This window comes from Cyanistes caeruleus, chromosome 1 (genome assembly GCF_971803275.1).
Source record: "Cyanistes caeruleus chromosome 1, bCyaCae1.hap1.1, whole genome shotgun sequence".
NCBI classification, from domain to species: domain Eukaryota; kingdom Metazoa; phylum Chordata; class Aves; order Passeriformes; family Paridae; genus Cyanistes; species Cyanistes caeruleus.
Window position 1 is genome coordinate 4,632,184 of NC_141701.1, and position 18,248 is coordinate 4,650,431.

Sequence of the window (18,248 nt, forward strand, 5' to 3'; positions counted from 1 at the left end):
GTCCCTGCAGGGAAGACAGCTGAGTCTGTGGCACATTAAGTGCTCTGCACTTCACCCAAACCGCTCTCACATCCCCCAAAGCATTTTGGTTCAGCCCCAAACCCACCTCTTTCAGACTGGGTTGGACATAACAAGCCTGAATAGCTCAATAAAGTTTTTCGTGGTCTTTTTACTTCTTTCTTCTATGAAATCATTGCCTTTCCCTCCATCACCTAAAGGGCTCCTGCTCCCTAGAACTGGCTGCTCCATGCAGGACTTGACCACTTTTTTACATCCAAAGTGCTCCCAGTCATAGAATCACAGAATAGTTTGGGTTGGAAGGGACCTTCAAGATCATCTCATTCCAACTCCCTGCCATGGGCAGGGGCACCTTCCACCAGAACAGGTTGCTCATGGCTCCATTCAGTCAGATCTGGAACATTTCCAGGGATGGGGCATCCACAGTTTCTCTTGGCAACCTGTGTCTGTCCCAGTGACCTCAGTAATTGTTGCTGTCCCCTAACCAACTCATCCTGCTGTCACCCAGCCTTGGAAAGTTTTCTCCCTCGTTACCTTGCACTTGCCAGAGAATGGCTGATTCACCCACTCTGCCTCAGGCATCCCACGCAGCCACTGATGATTGAGTTACTTAACAATTAAGCAGAGCCTTAAATCTTTGCAGCACTTAACATGTATTGACTAATTAATCCAAGCCTTATCTGAGGTAGGTTAGTTCAGTCTTGTGTGTAGCTTCCAAACATGCCCACGGCCGCCTCCTTGGTCAAAGGCAGAAGCAGCTCTACAGAGGTGATGGGAGGTCCACCATCCCCACTGCCCACCCTTCAAAGACAGACCCATGTAGCATTGCCCTTCTGCGCTGTGACTTCAGAGATCACTGGGACCATGTCCCCAGCCCAGGACTCTTGCCAAGCTTGCCCTTGAATGGCCTTTTCTCCATCTGCATATTCCCTGGCCCTCCAGGATTGCTTCATTCCCTGCTCTCCCACCCAGTGGGGCTCTGGGCACATCCAGCAGCTGAAGCCAACTTGCTCAGACAAGAGACAGATTGCCCGAGGCTCTGCCAGACCTCGAGTGCAGGTGGGATAAACCTTCCCCTGGGGTCTGGCTGGCAGCCATCCATGAGTTCCTGCTGATGCAGGAAAACAAACCTGGCCTTAGGATGGTGACAGGTGAGCACTGCCCTGCTGCATCCTGCTGAAGTGACACCTGAGGGAGCCAGGCTTCCCCCTCAGCCTATTCACAGGGGCTGCCTCAGCCACATCAAACCCCACATTCCAGTCTCACTGTCAGCAGGGAACGAGGCAGGGAACCCATTCCTTGCATGGATGAGCTACACAGGAACTTTGTGCAGATGAGTGGGATGAGGAGGTGCAGGGACACACCCGGGGTTATGCAAAGAGTCTGTGGCAGAGGTCAGTGCCTCAGTCACTCCTAGCCCTAAGCTCTAGGAGAGGGAAAGGGAGGAGATTTGGAGTAGCTAAAGCCAGGGAGTTGGGGACCTGAGCTGGGTTCCCAGCCACACAAGCCTTGGGGCCTGATCCTGAGGAAATCAGCTCATTTTCCTCCAGTGCAGTCACTCTAGTTCCAAGACTAAAGGAAAATACATGTTCCTTGTGCCCCACAGATTCCCAACCATCCCAACCAAGGCAGACATCAAAACTCTTGCCATTCCATGAGCCTCTTGCACTGGAGCACAGGATCCCCCCAGCACAACAACAGAGACCCAGAGATACAAGATTCTCTTTGACATAACACTGACACCAAAATGTTTCGGCCCACCTGAGTCCTCTGAGCACCTCGTGCCCTTTTTCTATCTCCCTGTCACCCCAGGGTTCCAGCTCAGTAATAACCCCAGCCTGATAGGCAGGTGATGAGCCTTTAGAGACGCTTGATGTGAAGGACATGGCAGAAGAAAGGGACTTTGTCAACCTGGGGTGTCACAGAGCAGCCAGGTGGAAGAGAGCTTAATCCGAACAACCTCGCTCAGGAAAGCCAGGACCAGTGGAGTCTGGATCTGCACAGCCCATGTGGAACCTGTAACAGCAAGGTGCTGGTTTGAGTCAAAAGGCATCAGCCTGCAGGTTTTATAAAGGTATCTCTGCTGCTTGTAAGAGTGTCCTTCACATGCCCTCCACCTCATGTGGCTAAGGATGGGTTCCTGCCTACTCCATGGATATGACGACTATTTGCTTGCTTTTTAACACATCTAACAACGCCAAATGCAGAGGAGAAACTCTCCTTCCTATGAAATTCACCTCAGAAAATCCTGAGTAGTAAAGCAGAGCAACTTGTGGACAAACACTTTTCCCTCTGGGTCTTAAACCATCACATATATTTATTTTTTATTTTTTTTTCCCCTTGACTGAATATGTGCTGATCTCATTCATCCTGGGAAAAGCACGGGGTGTTCTCATCCCGGCTATACCTGGCAAGCTGCACACACTGTGACAGAGGGAGCGAACTTCTGAGCAGGCTCTGCAGTGGCTGCTGCCCGGCTTCTTGTGCCTCTTTCCTGGAGCGAGAGGCCGGCTTCTTCACCTGGCATTCCTGGGAGAGATGAAGGGTAAGTCAGCAAATCAGCTTCATGCGCTGCAGAGATCCTCTGCTTTCAGCCACAGCAGAATTACCTCAGGTCGGGATTTGATGGTAGCTGGGCAGGAAAACATCAAGAGGGCTTTTTCCTCCTCTCTCCACCTCCTTTGGAGGGAGAAGGCAAGAAAATGTTTTTAACGTGCTGCGTGGAGGCAGGTTGCAGGAGCCCTGGTCCCCGGCATGGCTCAGCAAGCACTGCCGGAGAAATCAACAGGGAACGCTCCTGATGCTATTTTAGACACCGGCAGAAAACGCCAGATAGCAACACCGAATTCGACGGGGCTGCACAAACCCCGGAGCAGCGGCAGCGGCACGGAACGCAGGGACCCGCTCCCGCCGGTGTGTGGGTTGTCAGTCGATTTGTTGATGTGTTTGCTAACCACGACGTTGCTTTGACATGTCAGCTGGCGAGTCGGCGTCTGGATGCTTCGGTGTCACGCAGGCAGCTCCGTCTGAGCCCTGCGGAGAGCAGCTTAGATCCGCTGGCCGGGGTTAAAAATGAGCCGCAGTTAAGCTGTTGAAAGGGATCCGCGCTGCCGCCAACGTGAGTGCCCCGCGCTGCCAGCGCAGCTGGGAGCTGCATGCCTGTCGCCAAGGGGGGATGCAGCTCTCGCCGGCTGACTGCCGGCTCCATTGGGAGCGTCCTGGCTTGCTTGCCTGGGAGAGGATGGAAAGGGCATCTTGCGGGACTGCTGCAGCCAGTGGTGCTGCTGAAGGCAGCGTGCGAGATTAAAGGCGGTAGCTGAGCATAAAGATACCGCAACAAGCCTTGTTTTAGGAATAATGAGTGTAGCAAGGCTGGCTGCTTCAGGAAATGTCTCCTTCGTAAGTCGGGCTGTTTGGTGTAAAAAAGAGCAATTATGCGGGTTCTGCTGCAGCTCATTGTGGTCGGGTTAATTTGAGAAGAGAATGCTTGCTGGCAGCTAAAGGAGGCAGCCTGGCAGAGGGGTTAAAATTCAGAATTACCAGACCAGGCTGGTGTTTTGAAAGGGTACAATAATCTCAAGGCAGGGAAACATTGCTTGGTATGATTTATCTTCTGAGATAGTCAGGAGCAGGGAGACTTTAGCTTAATAAAATTTTTTAAAATATTTTCAAAGACAGACCCTGTTTTGCAAAGTCCCAACACCACAATGACAGGCACTGCTGATACCAGCTGTCCTGCCTGCCATCTGAATGCCAGGCCTTCCCAGAAACACTGCTTGTGAAAGATCCATCACAGGGAAGTCCTTAACACCCCGGTTTTGTGTGTGGGTGCGAACACGCATCTGTCTTTGGGGAGAAGAGACATGAACTGCTCATTGTACCCCAAACCTGGCTGTGCAGCCAAGGAATTACTGTAGCTGTGATGATGAGTATTAGGCAGGGCTGTGCTTTTAAAAGGACAGCCTGGGTAGGTTTAACATGGTGATCCCTCCTGGAGCTTTCATGCCGGTCTTGGGTATCTCATAGATAAAAATGCTGCCTGTTCCTCAAAAGCTGGTGTCAAGTGCCTGGTGTTCCCTTAAGGACATCCTGCATGGACACAGCAAGGATGTGAGGTCCAAGTTGATTTGCAGCTCCAGCTGGGATGGCATAGTGAAAATGCCATGGAGGGCAACTTGACAGGGTTTATTTAGACAGGATGGGGATTGGAAAGGTTGGCAAATAGCAGTGAATCTTCCTGGAGAGAAGGTGACCAAAAGGGATCAAGAAGGAGAGATGGCATTGTGTGGCCCAGTGCGCTGGGACAGGTCTGGGATGTGAAGGGGACAAGGAGTGCTCCCTGTATAACCCATCACTGTCTGTACTTGTCAGCAATACACAAAGCCACAAATTAGAGATGTTGTGTGTTTGCAAGAAAAGGGGAATTTGCTCCTTCCTCATTTCTCTATTAAATTTTACATTGCAAACTCTGCCTCAGCTCTCCTTCCAGAGGGAAAAGAGCAGTTGCTGTGAAGGCTTGTTTTTTAAAAGCAGTAGCACAAGGAACCTAATGCACAACCTTCCTCTGACATAACCTTACTCTGGTCTCATTCCCAGTGGCTGCTTTGGGACTGACCAGAACCAAACCATTCAGCAGTGCAAGAGCGCATCCTCTGCAGAAGCAGCAAGCCTGCATTGGAGGGCTACTTCATTTTCTTTCATTAAATTTACTGTTTGTATTAGTTTGTTTAAGGCTATTGAGGAAAAAGAGCCTTCTCTACTGAGCAACCCTATTAAAACATGCCTATTAAAACTTACCCCATGAAATCACAGGGTCTGGCTGGTGCTGGTGGCAGTCCTACTGATGTTTCTAGTCTTGAAGGTTACAGGAACAAAGCACAGACCAATGTTCCTGTTGCCAAAGGCTGGGGGTCTGCTGGTACAAGAGTAAGAATGTTGTGTGAGAGAGGGTTTACAGATCTCTGGCTGGCAGGAGACCTTCCAGATGTCTTTTTCCTTTAGCCTTCATCCAAGGTGAAAAAGGAGATGGAGTGAAAGCTGTCCCTTCATGGCTTGTTGACAGATTGTCAAGCAGAAGTTGGGAGGAGGCTCCAGTTAACACCTGGGCATTCCTGTAATTTAGTTCTTTCAACAACTAATGCTGGTTCATGATTTGTGTTCTCAGAAACCTCTTTATCCACCTCTGAAGCATGGCCAGTGCTTTGCTCAGCAGAGATCAGAATCCTGGTTATCACTTGCTATTGACATGGGCATAGCATTTTATCCCTCCCACCTTCCCACCATGAAAGGATGAAGCCCCACCAGCAAACTGATCCAGACTGCTCTGTTCTCCTGTGCTGACATCCACAGGGTGCCTTTCTCTGCCACGGAGCCCTGTGCCAGTGCAAGCTGCTCTGAGAACATGAACCCAGACCACAAACTGGGTGAAGGCAAGGGCCTCCAACACCCCAGAGCAAGGGGAATTGTATCACACGCACAGCAAACACTTTGCCAGCGGCTGCACCATATACTGAAGCAACCACACAGCCTGCAGCTCTGATACAAAATCACTGACCTGAACAGCAGCCAGATCATTTTTCTTATGAGAATGCACCATTCTTAAGCAATTTTTCCAGCACATCCCACGCAAACAGGTTTTCTCTGAACACCGCACAACAGCTTTTGCCATCTCATGCCAGTTCTTGTTTTTCCCTAATGGCAGGGGTTGGGAGGGCTCTCACGTATCATTGGTGTGTGCTGGTGGGCACAGAGTCTGAGGGGTGTATCCTCATGGAAAATCAAGCCCTAAACCATTTTATGTCATCAGTTCTGTTGAAGACAGAATTACAGGATGGTTTGGGTTGGAAGGGATCTTAAAGATCGTCTATTTACAGCCTTAAGGTAGACAAGGTCACACCTTTCTTCAGAAATCTGAGACCCTGGACATACATACTAGTTTAATAACACATTCTTCATCTTCTCATGACTGCAACAGCCTTTCCAGGAAGGGCACGTTGACTCCTCCCAGCTGGCATGCAGGGGGCTGCAGAAGTAGTGTTGATCCTTCAACACTGACACTAACTCCTGTTGTTTGGGATATTATGCTAAATTAGCTGAATTATTGGTGGTAAAAAGGAAATGTGGAGGGAAATGGATAGCGTCGGCAAAGTCTCGTTTCCGGCCCAGTGTATTTTGTGCCCACTCTGACCTGGAGTTTAAGCTACTGTGGAAGCAGGGAGAGTTTAAGGCATTATTTTGGCCCAATTTATCAACTTCCATTGCACAACAGCACCTCGGGGCAGCCAGGGTGTATCACCAGATACATTAACTGGGCTTCTTAGCTAGTGGTGAGTGACGGCCCTATGCTATTTGTTCATAACTAAGAGAAAGAAATGGCCAAAACCCCTCTCTTCCCACATGGCAGAGATGGAGGGATGTTTCTACAGGAGCAGCTCTGCTCCTTGGCAGACACTGCTTTTTGATTCAAGCTTGCTATCTCCTCATGTCCCTCATTTCTGTATGCAGGAGGGAGGAGGAAGCAAAAGCAGCCATGCTTCTCCCACTTGTCTGGCCCTGGTACCCCATACACTGATCTGATGTGAAGAGTAGGGCAAAAAAGGTATTTATCCAAGTTGATCTAATTAGCATTTCCCATGTTGTCTCATTTTCTAAGAGACTGATACTCTCTTTCTCCCTTGAACACTCTGAAAAGTATTAATTTTAACCTGCCAAATAAGGATTGGGGGATATAAAATTTGAACCTCAAACAAAAAAAGAGCAGAAATTGAGTATTTTCCTTTATTTGTAATGCAATGCATTAAATAATGCTCAGAAGTGGGAAATGCCCAAGGAAAACCATTTCATCATATAATTTTACAAGGGAGAGAAGAAAAAAGACCCAGTAGTCATGGATTCAGCGGATAGAGTGGATTGAGCCCTGTCCCTGGCAGTGCTGGAGTCAGTCTGATCAACCTCCCATGTTTCCTGCACTTGTTCCTATCAGAGTGTATTTGAGGTAATTCTTACCTAATTGTCAGGCACAGAAGCAACTTCTGTCTGGGATCATGACTGTGCCATCAGCTGGGAACTCCTGGGGTTGATTCCTCTGTTCAGACTTCAAGCAAGTACCTTGGGAGAGGGAGAGAATGAGCTGGGTGGTAATCCAGGTTCTTCTTGCCATTGTCAGAGGATTCAGTGTGTACTGGAAGAGAGGCAAAGGACTTTAGGAAAATAATTCTCATATACACAAGTCTACAGAGAAAGCAATGATCAGCACACAAAATAAAACACAGCTTAATTTTAGCAACCTCCAAAATTCACTGTGGTGCTGTACAGGGGGGCTTGGCACATGAAAAAGTGGCCCCAAGAGTGAAAAGACATGGACAACTGCCAATATATTATGCAGTTCTCATCTGAGCATCCACATTCCCCCTCAGTGAGCAGAGTTAGGCTGCAGAGCAGTCCGTAATCAGGAAGTTTGGCAGTGATGACTGAGATGCTCCTGGCATCCATTTTGACCAGCCTATTGCGCAGCCAGGTCTGCAGAGCCTCTCTGGGTACCAGAGAGAACAGAGGCTTCTCCTGCAACTGGGCAAGAGCTGTGGCTCTCCACACGTTGGACAGGATCCACTTCAGCCTCCGGCACAAAGCCCTGGGAGCAACGGAGCCAGGGCTGCGCTGCCTCTTTGTACAGAGTCTGGGCAGACACATCCGGGTCACCCGCTCCAGACACCATTCATGACCTGTGTCTTTGCTGTTTTCCAGTCGCTCAGAGGGGAGCTCAGAGCTTTGGCAGCAGCCCTGCCACAGTCCCCAGGGTCGCTGGGCTGTTCTGCCTGCTGAAGCATGGCTGGAGCGTGTGGCAGCTCAGGAACTTGGGAAGAGGCCACCACGTCCGGCTTGGATGTGATGTGCCTCACCCCACAGTGCCTTTCGGGTTCATTTAGGCACTCAGCTCATTCTTCAGTGGCTGAAGGGAGATCCAAGAACAGGATTTAGCTGTGGCTCACCCTCTCCTTCTCTTCCTCAATCCTCTAGAAAGAATAAATGCTAAAGAGAATGAAGGTCATCCACGGCCAAGGCAAGACCATGCTAATCCCTCTTTGGAGTCTTGGTGAGTCCAGCATTCAAGCCCCGGGAAGTATTAGGAAATGGATAATAGAACAGGAAATGCCAGATTTGGTAGCTGTGAAAAGGAGACACACACATTACCCATGCCATAGAGATAAAGGGGAGGGTTTCCCTCTCCTTCCAGGCTATGGATGCTAGAACTGAATACACATGGTGTCCAAACTGGGTGAAAAAAAAGGCTGTGCCACTCTTCTTGTGGGACTTAGTGGGGGGGGCACCCTGTGAAAAAGACAGTGGCTTGAGGATGACTTTCACACTCGTGCCTACCCCTCCTGTGCTTGCTCCCATGGAATTTTCAGTAAGCACCCTTGTGAGCATTTGAGAGGGGAAGAAAACCTGTCTGACAGCCCATTGCTCTAGCAGATCTTCCCTTTTATTTCTGAGCCCAGCTCAAAAAGAGAAAAGTCATTTCCAGGAGAAAAGAACTGAAAGTGCATGATCAGCTGAAAAAGATGAACTTGCTGCAAGCAAACCCGACACCTTCTGCAACATCCAAGAGACTGGAAACTTTGCTTTGTTGCTACACAACTGATCAATTGAAACCAATCGATGAAACACTGGGGGTTGGCGTGTTCCTGCCTCCACCCCACGGGCTCTGCCTGATCCCAACAGCAGCCCGGAGCTGGCTCCCATGCTAAAGCATGCACAAGCACAGATCCTCCAGTGACATCTGATCCTCCAAGATATCTTGTGGGTGTCTAATTATTATCTACAGCTCAGCCTGGATAAAACAGAATTTTTGATATTGCTTTTCTCCCAAACCGTCTCCCTAAATCTTCTCAAAACACAGTGGGCAACACTATGGTTTATCTGCTATGCAGGAAACTGCTCTTGATGCCAATTCATACCTCTCCTTCAAAGCCTATGAATTTAGGCTGCAGTTAAACCTTGCAGAATTTTTCAAGCCCAGCTTCTCTAGCCCTGCAAGTAAATCTCTTGCATATCTTTTCCTTCATCTGTTACTAAAGCACTTCACTCTTACCCATTCACAACACCACCATGGAGATTTTTCTCCTAACCTTTCTCTTTTGTCCTGTTTCTCAGGCTGTATCCTTTCACTGGTTCATCCCTTCCCATAACACCAAACTCAGGTCTTCACTCTCAGCACCCTGTGACTTCTCTGTCCATGGCCCTTCTCACCAACAACCAGCCCACAATGGTGGCCAGCCTCCTTTCTATCACATATTTGGAAGTGCTCCTCAAAAAACATCCAAAAATCAGTCTCTGGCAAAAACCCATCTTTGCTCCCAGTATCTGCATACTGGTCATGTTACCACACAACACATTGGCAAATATCACTTTCCTTCTCCATGTTCCCATCTGTTTGAGCCACCCATTTTCCTGTGTCTTGATCTTGGAATAGCAAGCATGAGGATTTGTTGCGTAGCACGGCTCAGCCCAGCTGCAGCTTCTTGTCCTATGGCAACAGGAACCAGGAATAATAACAGCAAGGTGGTGACTCATTAAAACCAATAACCTCAATAATTAGACTTACTTAACTTTTCCAATTGTATAAACAGTCGAGAAAAAAAAAGAAGAATCTTATGCTTTTTTCCAATATTTTTCCTTATTCCAGTTTCTCACACAGAAATTGTCAGTATTGGGCACTTGTCACAGTCAAATTTCCTCTCTCTACACACAGTAAATTCATGGAGTGAGGTGAAATGTTTGCTTCATCCATATTCTGTCAGTGCTGAAGACTGTCCAGCATCTCTTTGCTCTGAACAAGGAGGAGACCAGCTGCAGCCCTGTCTTGGTGCCAACATTGTTCCAGCTGCTGTTGCTATAGGAAAAAACCAAAGGCAGAACTGTCCAAGTTTCAAGTTCCTGAAAAAAATCTGTTTAAGTCAGCAGGGATAGAATCTGGATGCAAATTTATCTCCAGATCTGATGCTCAGTGGGTGCCATCTACCACTTCATTCAGCTGCAGCTGGCTGAAACTGTACCCTAGTTCAGCTTCTTCTCTGCTCCCCTGTGATCTGCCCCTCTCTAAATAACATTTCCCTGCCCATTGCCTCTTGTCAGAGGCAAAGAAAGAGGCTTGGACCAAGGAAAAAGCTACCCATGGGATTAACAGAGGGTGTCTGTGGGACAAGGAGACATCACAAGTAGGACAAAACTCAGCACTGGAGGGACAGGTAGCCTGGGGACAAAACACTGGGATAAGGTGACTGGTGAGAAAAGGAGCAATCAGGCTGGCAGGGGGTGGGAGAGAGGAGGCAAGGAACCAGGAAAGACCTGAGAGGATTAAGTTGAAAAGGGGGTGAAGAGACCAAACTTCTAAGACAGGTGACATCATCCCTGAGCACAGCATCACACTCCACTTCTCTTTCTCAGTCCTTGTCCCTGCATTTTGGGCATGCCAGGACCTTGTGTTTAACTTTGTCCTTCTTTAATTGGAAAAGATTTCAGTCCCCTGTAGCTGGTGTGGCTGGGAGCTGTAGCCCTGGAAATGGCTGCTCTGACCCCAGCAGGGCAATTGCCCTGGTGCCAGCATTGAGGGTACCTTAGTATGATCAGACCTCAAGAACCTGACTGTTAAACCTGCCCTACAGACCTCACCCCCCTCCCAAAAGAAGCACACAGTGAGTACAATAATATGGTGTTAAAAATGGAAAGTGCTTATGGAGAGAGATCAGCTGCTTTGTGAGGCAGCTGTATGTTCTAGAGCTCCTTTTGATGTAAATGTGTGAAATTACACATTTATTGCAGGATTCAAATGTAGCCATGGCAACATGATTATCAAACAGTTGCATATGGAAGTGTAAATCCATACAGGTTTCTGGCTGGCAAGATTAAACTGCCCAGAGACAGAGCTCAATGTATTCCAAGCCCAGGCCCCCTGTACCCAAAAGACTTCATCTCTGACTTCTGTGCCTGAGAAAAATTCCATTTCTTTGCATACAAATTGGCACCCCTCAAGTGGGCCAACCACCAAACCCATGGAGAAGTGCACTGAACAGGCCAGTACCCTCAGCAGAGCGGCAGCACCAGGTACCTCCATGCACGCTGCTGCACGAGGTGACCCTGTCCTGAAGACTGGTTTGAACAAAACCCTCTGCTCAGCCTTGCAAAGGGCAGGGACAGTTCAGCCAGGAGCTGTGTCTGCAGAGCAGGTTTCAGTTACACCTCGAGCATCGTCAGACTGTATTCATAGAGTCCCTGGGCATGAAAACAGGCTGGGCAGCCAATGGCACCCCCTCACCCTGGGTGTGCTCATGTGACAGCGATCTGGTGACATGGTGACATCTGAAGAGGGGACAGCAAAGCTGGCATGTGTACTGGCTGCAAGTAGGAAAGGGCTGTGCCCCTTATAGCCTCAAAACTGTGACCTTGATGGCCATTCCTTGGAAACAGGGCACATCCATTAATTTTCCATAGCTGTCAGTTCCAGGCTGAGCCACAGTGTCGAAGCCAAGGAAAGTCAGGCGCAGACTCCTCCCCTGGATACACAGCAGGCTCTGGCACCTCATGTAACAGTGTCTGCACACAGACTGGGCTCAGCTCAGGGGCCTGGTGTGTCTGGAGGGATGAGTGATGAGTATCATCAGGTGGGCTGTGAAACAACAGGGGAAAAGGAAAAGAGAAAAAGAGAAAAAGAGAAAAAGAGAAAAAGAGAAAAAGAGAAAAAGAGAAAAAGAGAAAGAAAAAAGAAAAAGAAAAAGAAAAAAAAGAAAAAGAAAAAGAAAAAGAAAAAGAAAAAGAAAAAGAAAAAGAAAAAGAAAAAGAAAAAGAAAAAGAAAAAGAAAAAGAAAAAGAGAAAAAGGTAACGTGCACCCCAGCACAGAAACAGACTGGTGGGAAGGAAATAGAAGTTTTAAATAGACACTAAAAGATTGGCAGAATTTGGCTGTAAGTGAAAACAGAGTAGTGGAAGGGCAGAACTTTGTCCTTGTTTTGCTTTTTTTTTTTTTTTCCTGAGGACTTGATGTGGCTCTTTCACTGAGAAACACAAAAGTAGGACACAGTCCTGCAGCAGGCACCCGAGGGTATCCACAGTCCTCAGGCCTGGGGATCTGCAGCAGGAGCCCTGGCATCCCTCTGGAGCCAGTGGAAAAGCAGGTTATCTCCACAACAACGTGGTGAGCATCTTAGTGGGACACCTAAAGCATCTGAAGACAATGCCTCTGAGCCATCATATAGGAATTCACAGGATGACTTCTCAGTAGGATGTTCCTATAGTTAATTAACCTCTGGTCCTGATTTCCAGCAGGAACATCTCTTGTTTCCATCTCCAGCAAATGGCTCTAATAGATTTGACAGACTGCTTTCACCTGGCACCTTCTTCTGCTGCAGGTATTTCTGTGCAAAATCCCTTCTCACCTTTCCTACTGCAGCATAAACATACTGGAGCTCCATCACACTTGTTTCCAAACCTGTGAAGTCCCAGATGGTCCATCAACCATCCTCCTCAGTTTTTTTCTCTGCATCGTGAGACTTTCTAGCAGAACCTCTTTACCTTTTCTCGGGGACTTTTTAAATAGTGCTGTTTCACAGAGAATTTTTGGATTGGAAAAAATATAGGCTTTTGGCACTAAAGACAGACCTCAGTAAAAGTGAGGCTTTTGATTTTAAAAGTGACAAACCTTGTTTCTTAATTCAAAAAAAGATTAATTTTCCCAAGCCTTTTTAAAAAATAAAGAAAAACTATTGCTGTGCTACTTGCTATTACCAAATTATTTTCACATCATTTCCCGCCTGTGGCCACAAAGATACAGGTAGTGCAAATGGATTTGGCATTCCAGGCTGCAGCAGATCAAGTATCAGATTTCTGGTTAACCATGAATTATCACTAAAAATAAAGGCACCCCTATCGTTGATGCTGCCTGAGTACCATGACTTGGGACTGCTGCTGTGCTCTGCTGCCACGGCATCTGCTCCCCAAATTTGGCCTCTGCTCCTCGAGAGAATGAACCAAACCTCCCTAAGAGAGGAGGTGAAGCTGTTGCCCACATCTCCTCATTCCCCTCCCTGCAGTCCTTTCATCTCTGTGCTATATTAGCATTCTGGAGAGCACTAATGGGTCTGAAGTGGCTTAAAGCCATTTTCTTTATTGCTGGATTAGTGCTGGGAGGGTATGAAACTGCCGGAGCTCTCGGCTCGAGCACATCCAGAGCTTTCTGCTCCAAGCAGACACGAGCGCTCAGAGCCCCGGCCCGCCTCGCACAGCACAGCTCACTGCTTTTATGAATGGAGTTAAAAACAACACATGCCGTGAAGCTGTGGCTTAGAAGCAATTTTTTTTTCCCCCTGGTGTCCTGACTGCTCCAGCCAGTATAAGCCCCAGTGCTCCAGAGCAGCGCACAGCCCTGAAAGCAGGGAAATGGGCAGGAAAAGCTAAACACAGGTTCCCTATCTGTTCCCTGCCTGCCTTTAGTTGAGCAATTATACAACTCCAGATCTGTGATTATTCCTGGCAAGGTTTGTTCATCTCATGGGAGACTTTTGGAACAACACAGCGCTTTTGTAGGGAGTGTCAACCACCAGGTGAACATGCCTTCCAGATCAGGTTTTTTTTTTTTTTTTTAATATGTAAGTAATTGTTTCTTTACAGATTGGTCTTTGCCTTTTAATGACTCACATTTCTACCTTGTCAGCTTTCAGCACGGGCCCTGCCCTCCCTCCCAGTGCTACAATCCTCCCAGATCTCACCCACAGTGCCAGGTCACACCAGGTAAAATCCTGAAGGATGAGAATCCATTTTCTCAGCGCCCTGTCCAGATGTTCTGCTTACAGGGACTGCTTTTTGGGGGCTACATAAACTACAGCAGTCAGAAAGCATAAAACTGAAGTACAAACCTGCCTCTAAAACACTGAAATAGGGGTTTGTGTTATTTTTTGTACAAAACCAGATGCATTTTCATGGCAATGGTGACAGATTCTCATCCCTAGCACTGCTGCTGTGCCAAGAGTCACATTCCCACTCCAGCCTCCTGAGGTACAAACATGCTCTCCAAGATAAAGAGGGAGAATTCTTAAACACCCCTAAAAAAGCTAATCCATTAGCTTTAAGCTCAGTGCAATATAACTGCACCTTTTAAGAGGTTTTTTTGGGTTTTTTTCCTGAAGCTTTTCCCCTTTCACTGCTCTCTGAAAATGTATTCAACGTGAGGCAGGGAGCAATCATGGAAAATTTCAGGCTGGATTGTTAAAGCATGGCCAGCTTGTAAAGTAGTTGGAAACATAGAAAGGAAAATGTTTGGCAACATGGGATAAAAGGTGCTGTGTAAGTGGAGGGGGTTTTCTTATTGCAAACTCTCCTCTCTGATATGTTAATTTTGTTTGGCCTGATCCCTTGACAGTCCATTAATTTTTTGTCCAGTTGCAGGCTGCTGAGGGCAGATAAATTTCAGGCTATTATGGGAACACCCTAGAAGTTTGTATAGAAAGGAAACTCTCTGTTTCCTGTATCATCCTTCTGGGGATCTTGAAAGAGTTCACAAAAGCCACTTAAGCAAACTTTCTTTGCTGGATAACGGAAGGAAAGGAAGCTGTGAACAAGCAAACAACACTCAATTCCATGAGACAAGAGATACTCCTAGGTCATTTGAGAGAAAGTAAAATGAATGAAATGTGCACACATACAGAAGCTATGTTGTACTCTGAAAATAATGGGTATTTCTGCACCCCTGGACTATTTCTGATTGATAACAATGTAAATCCTGCAAACCACCAGTGAGACAGGTGGCGGAATATCCATCCCTGCAAGGTGTGAAATGTGTGGAGGGTTTTTGTGGTTCTTTTCTTTTTTCTTTTCTTTTCTTTTCTTTTCTTTTCTTTTCTTTTCTTTTCTTTTCTTTTCTTTTCTTTTCTTTTCTTTTCTTTTCTTTTCTTTTCTTTTCTTTTCTTTTCTTTTCTTTTCTTTTCTTTTCTTTTCTTTTCTTTTCTTTTCTTTTCTTTTCTTTTCTTCTCTCTGTCTTTCTCTCTCTCTCTCTCTTTCTCTCTCTCTCTCTCTTTCTGTTATTAACAATGCAGCTGCCAGAGCTCTTCTACAACCACTGTTGTGTTTTTTATCACCCACAATGGAAAGCAAAGGTCTGAAAAGCTGTAAGTTATCCTAGGGCTGGCTACAAGTGCAAAATTCAGACAGAGATCAGGAGGCTGGGGCAAAACTCAGCATCACTCAGGTGTGCAAATGCCTTCAAGCCCTAGAAATACTGGGGGATTCCAATTTATAGGCTCATCCCTGTCTCTGAATTTTAATCCAGTATTCTAAGGAGGTGAGGTTGGTCCACAGTGTGTCCCCTTTCTGAGAAGTTTTAAACATCTTTGCTTCAGCTGCATTTCAGTGGGAGATCAAAACCACAGAGAGTATGAAATGCTGTAAGTTTGTTAAAATAAGCTCTTAGAGAAGGAGATTTGTAGCTCATCTGAAATATGGGGCTTGTGGTATTTGATGTGAGTAAATCTATGTGGTAGAGAGACCTTGTATCTGTTCAAACCACAGGAAAAGTTTGCATTCAACAACAAGGCATGGTCCTTAAAGAAGAAATGGTTTGGGGGAGTATTTAGTTAGTAGGAAACTACCTGGGTACTGACTAAAATTTTTTAAAGGCATTTAGGAAAATACCAATTTTAAAAACATTTTTTTCTAGCAGATTCTGCAGCATATGCCTATGGTCTGACCAAAACCACTAGCAGGGGAGAAAAAAGAGCAAGGAAAATATATTAAATATTTGTCAGCTGGAAAAAAGTAAAAGGTTTTGTTCAAATTTGGGGCAATCCACTCAGGCCAGTTCTTGTTTAGCTGGGACTAGGGAAGGCCTTTTTCTAGCAGAAATACAGTTGATACCTTGACAGGAAAAATCTAAACTCAAAACTTCCCAAAATTATCCACAGGAGCAGTGTTTCCCTGGGGAGCTTGTTAAACCTCCCAAATAACCTCAGTGCCAGGAACTTTCTCTCACTTTTACAAACTTCATCTTCAGCTGTAACCTCTAGGGTCTGCTCTCCAGGTTGCAAATTATCTCCATTCAAATCATCTGTTGTCCTTCTGTGCTCTGGCCCAGGAGAGGGCTAACACATCCCTGTGGAGAGCATCCATCTGCCCAGTGTAACTGTGTCACCAGTCCAAAGAAACGGGCTGGAACCCATTGAAGGAAAAAGGTTCTTTATTCCTAGTCTGACAGTAATACAAAACTTTTGGTCCTACCAAAGCAGCCTTGAGCCTTTGAGGTGCTTAAGACAGGAGCTTAGTTGCCATGCACCTGATATAAATAAGGAAAGAAGCTGCTGAACCAATAGGATTGTCTAAGAAAGAAGAGCAGCAGGAAAGCACTGCTTTTTTTCCAACTCCATTCTATTCTTCCTGGTCTCTGCTGCTGGCACAGTGTCTGTGCACACAGGCCACCTCCAGGTCCCCCTCCAGCAGGTTGTGTTGCAGCCCGCAGAAGGTCTGGGAAGTGTTTGAGGAAAATTATGAAATTGCTTGAGGAGGAACTGGAAAATGAAGCTGTTTTTGTAGGGGTCAGAAGTGAGAACTGGAGGCTGATTTTTTCTATGAAAGGTCCTGACCATGACCTGCCAGCCTTGGCAGGCTCACACAAGGTGTAGGACTGTAACATGAGTCAATGTGTGCAGTTTCTTCAACAGAAAACCCATTTTTTTTTAGAGTTTCCTACCAAATCAACTGGATGAACTGACTCATCCCAAGACTAAACTCTTAAAATTCCTTAGGCAGAATTCTGAAGTTCCACAGTGCATTGCCATGTATTTATCCCCACAAAAATATCTGCAAATTGCATTACCCATCCCACATTCCCAAAGGCTTCTATCTAGTGCAGTCATTTATGGAGAGCACTCTGTTTCTGGGGGTCTTCATAAGGGCCTCTACAGAGTTTAAGCAGGGCCTCCACAATGTCATATGGTTTAGTTTTAGATCCTGCAAGGAACAGGGAGTTGGAGTAAATGACCCTTATGGGTCCTTTCCAAATTGAAATCATATTCTATGATTCCACAGAGTACAAGGAGATGAAAAGGAAAGGAAAAGTTGCTCCTTTTGGGAATAAGTGGTTTTAAAATAATTTAAGCTGAAAAGTGAAACTAGAGCCCAAGAATAGTGGTGTGAAGTATCCATACTGTACTTCAGGTAGAGGGACTTTCACAAGTCCAACATTGCATGAAAATCAATGACTGGGGTAACATTCAGGTCTATGAAAAGGAAAAAAATGCTGAATACAGTTAACTCAAAGCAACTGTTTTGAGCTAATTCCAAAAACTGTGAATGTTTCAGTTTACACTCAGCTTTTAGGAGAGGTGTGTGTGTAGGGGGGGAACAATTATAAGAATCCTAAAAAAATCCCAGAATTTTGTAGGGGATTTCCATTCCAATAAACTTTGGCATTTCGTTTTTTCCTCAAAGTTTAAAATTACTTTCATAATAAACACTTTAGGGTCTGCAGCTGTTTGGTTCTTTGGTTGTGTTTGGAAATTCAAGCAATTAGAATAAAAAGTATTCACCCAATTTGGTTTCTCAGTCACAACTAAGACAGCCTGCTTGGGGTTATTCTTGAGACTTGGGTTGCTTAAGTCATTTAAATAGATTTCTATTTCAGAAACAACACAAGAGCCAACAATTTCACAACTAAAAGCTTGAGGGCTACAAAACTTGGCTTCACCTAAGACTCTTAACATTGTTTTTCATTATCTTAATCACTAGGTTCTTTACATACTAATTTTCCATCCCGTTGCCAACCAGTGCCAATCCAACTCGATTTTCCATCACCCAGGTGAGTGTTACTCATGTTTTCATGGTACTGTGAAAACACTCTGAATACAGTCAGCACAACAGTGTCTATTTTTGCGACTGCTCGTTGGCTTCTGCTAACACTGAGTCATATCTGCAGAAGTCACTAACACAGGTGTAGCTTCTGAGTTCTTTCCTAGGATTTTCCAAAAATATGGAGAATGCTGATGGTTGTCCAGATGCAGTTTTGATGACACAGGGCTAAACAATTTGTTTATGCTGGGACCCAAAATATTGCAAACACCAATTAGGTATGTGACTGATTAGGCAAGGGGAGAGATGAGATAAATCACAGCACGTGGTTGTAACAGGCCTTAGCAGAGCAGAGCGTAAAGTGAATCCTCCAAGAAGGCTACAGAGGCTTCAGGTCCCACCT

At 46.2% G+C, this 18,248-nt stretch overlaps 1 protein-coding gene and 1 long non-coding RNA gene across 2 annotated transcripts in view; one reads left to right on the top strand and one right to left on the bottom strand.

The window, feature by feature from the left end:
* Nucleotides 1–647: 647 nt before the first annotated feature.
* LOC111925184 (uncharacterized) lies at nucleotides 648–2,973 on the bottom strand. Its single transcript, XR_002862096.2, has 3 exons — nucleotides 2,628–2,973; nucleotides 2,426–2,547; nucleotides 648–2,034 (listed from the first exon to the last, which is right to left on the bottom strand). It is a non-coding gene; the product is annotated as an uncharacterized LOC111925184 (long non-coding RNA).
* SLC45A4 (solute carrier family 45 member 4) overlaps nucleotides 2,031–18,248 on the top strand; it is an 85,577-nt gene continuing 69,359 nt past the window's right edge. The window contains exon 1 of the mRNA XM_023921596.2: nucleotides 2,031–2,563. The gene's annotated coding sequence lies outside the window, so the exon portion shown is untranslated. The remainder of the gene's footprint in view (nucleotides 2,564–18,248) is intronic.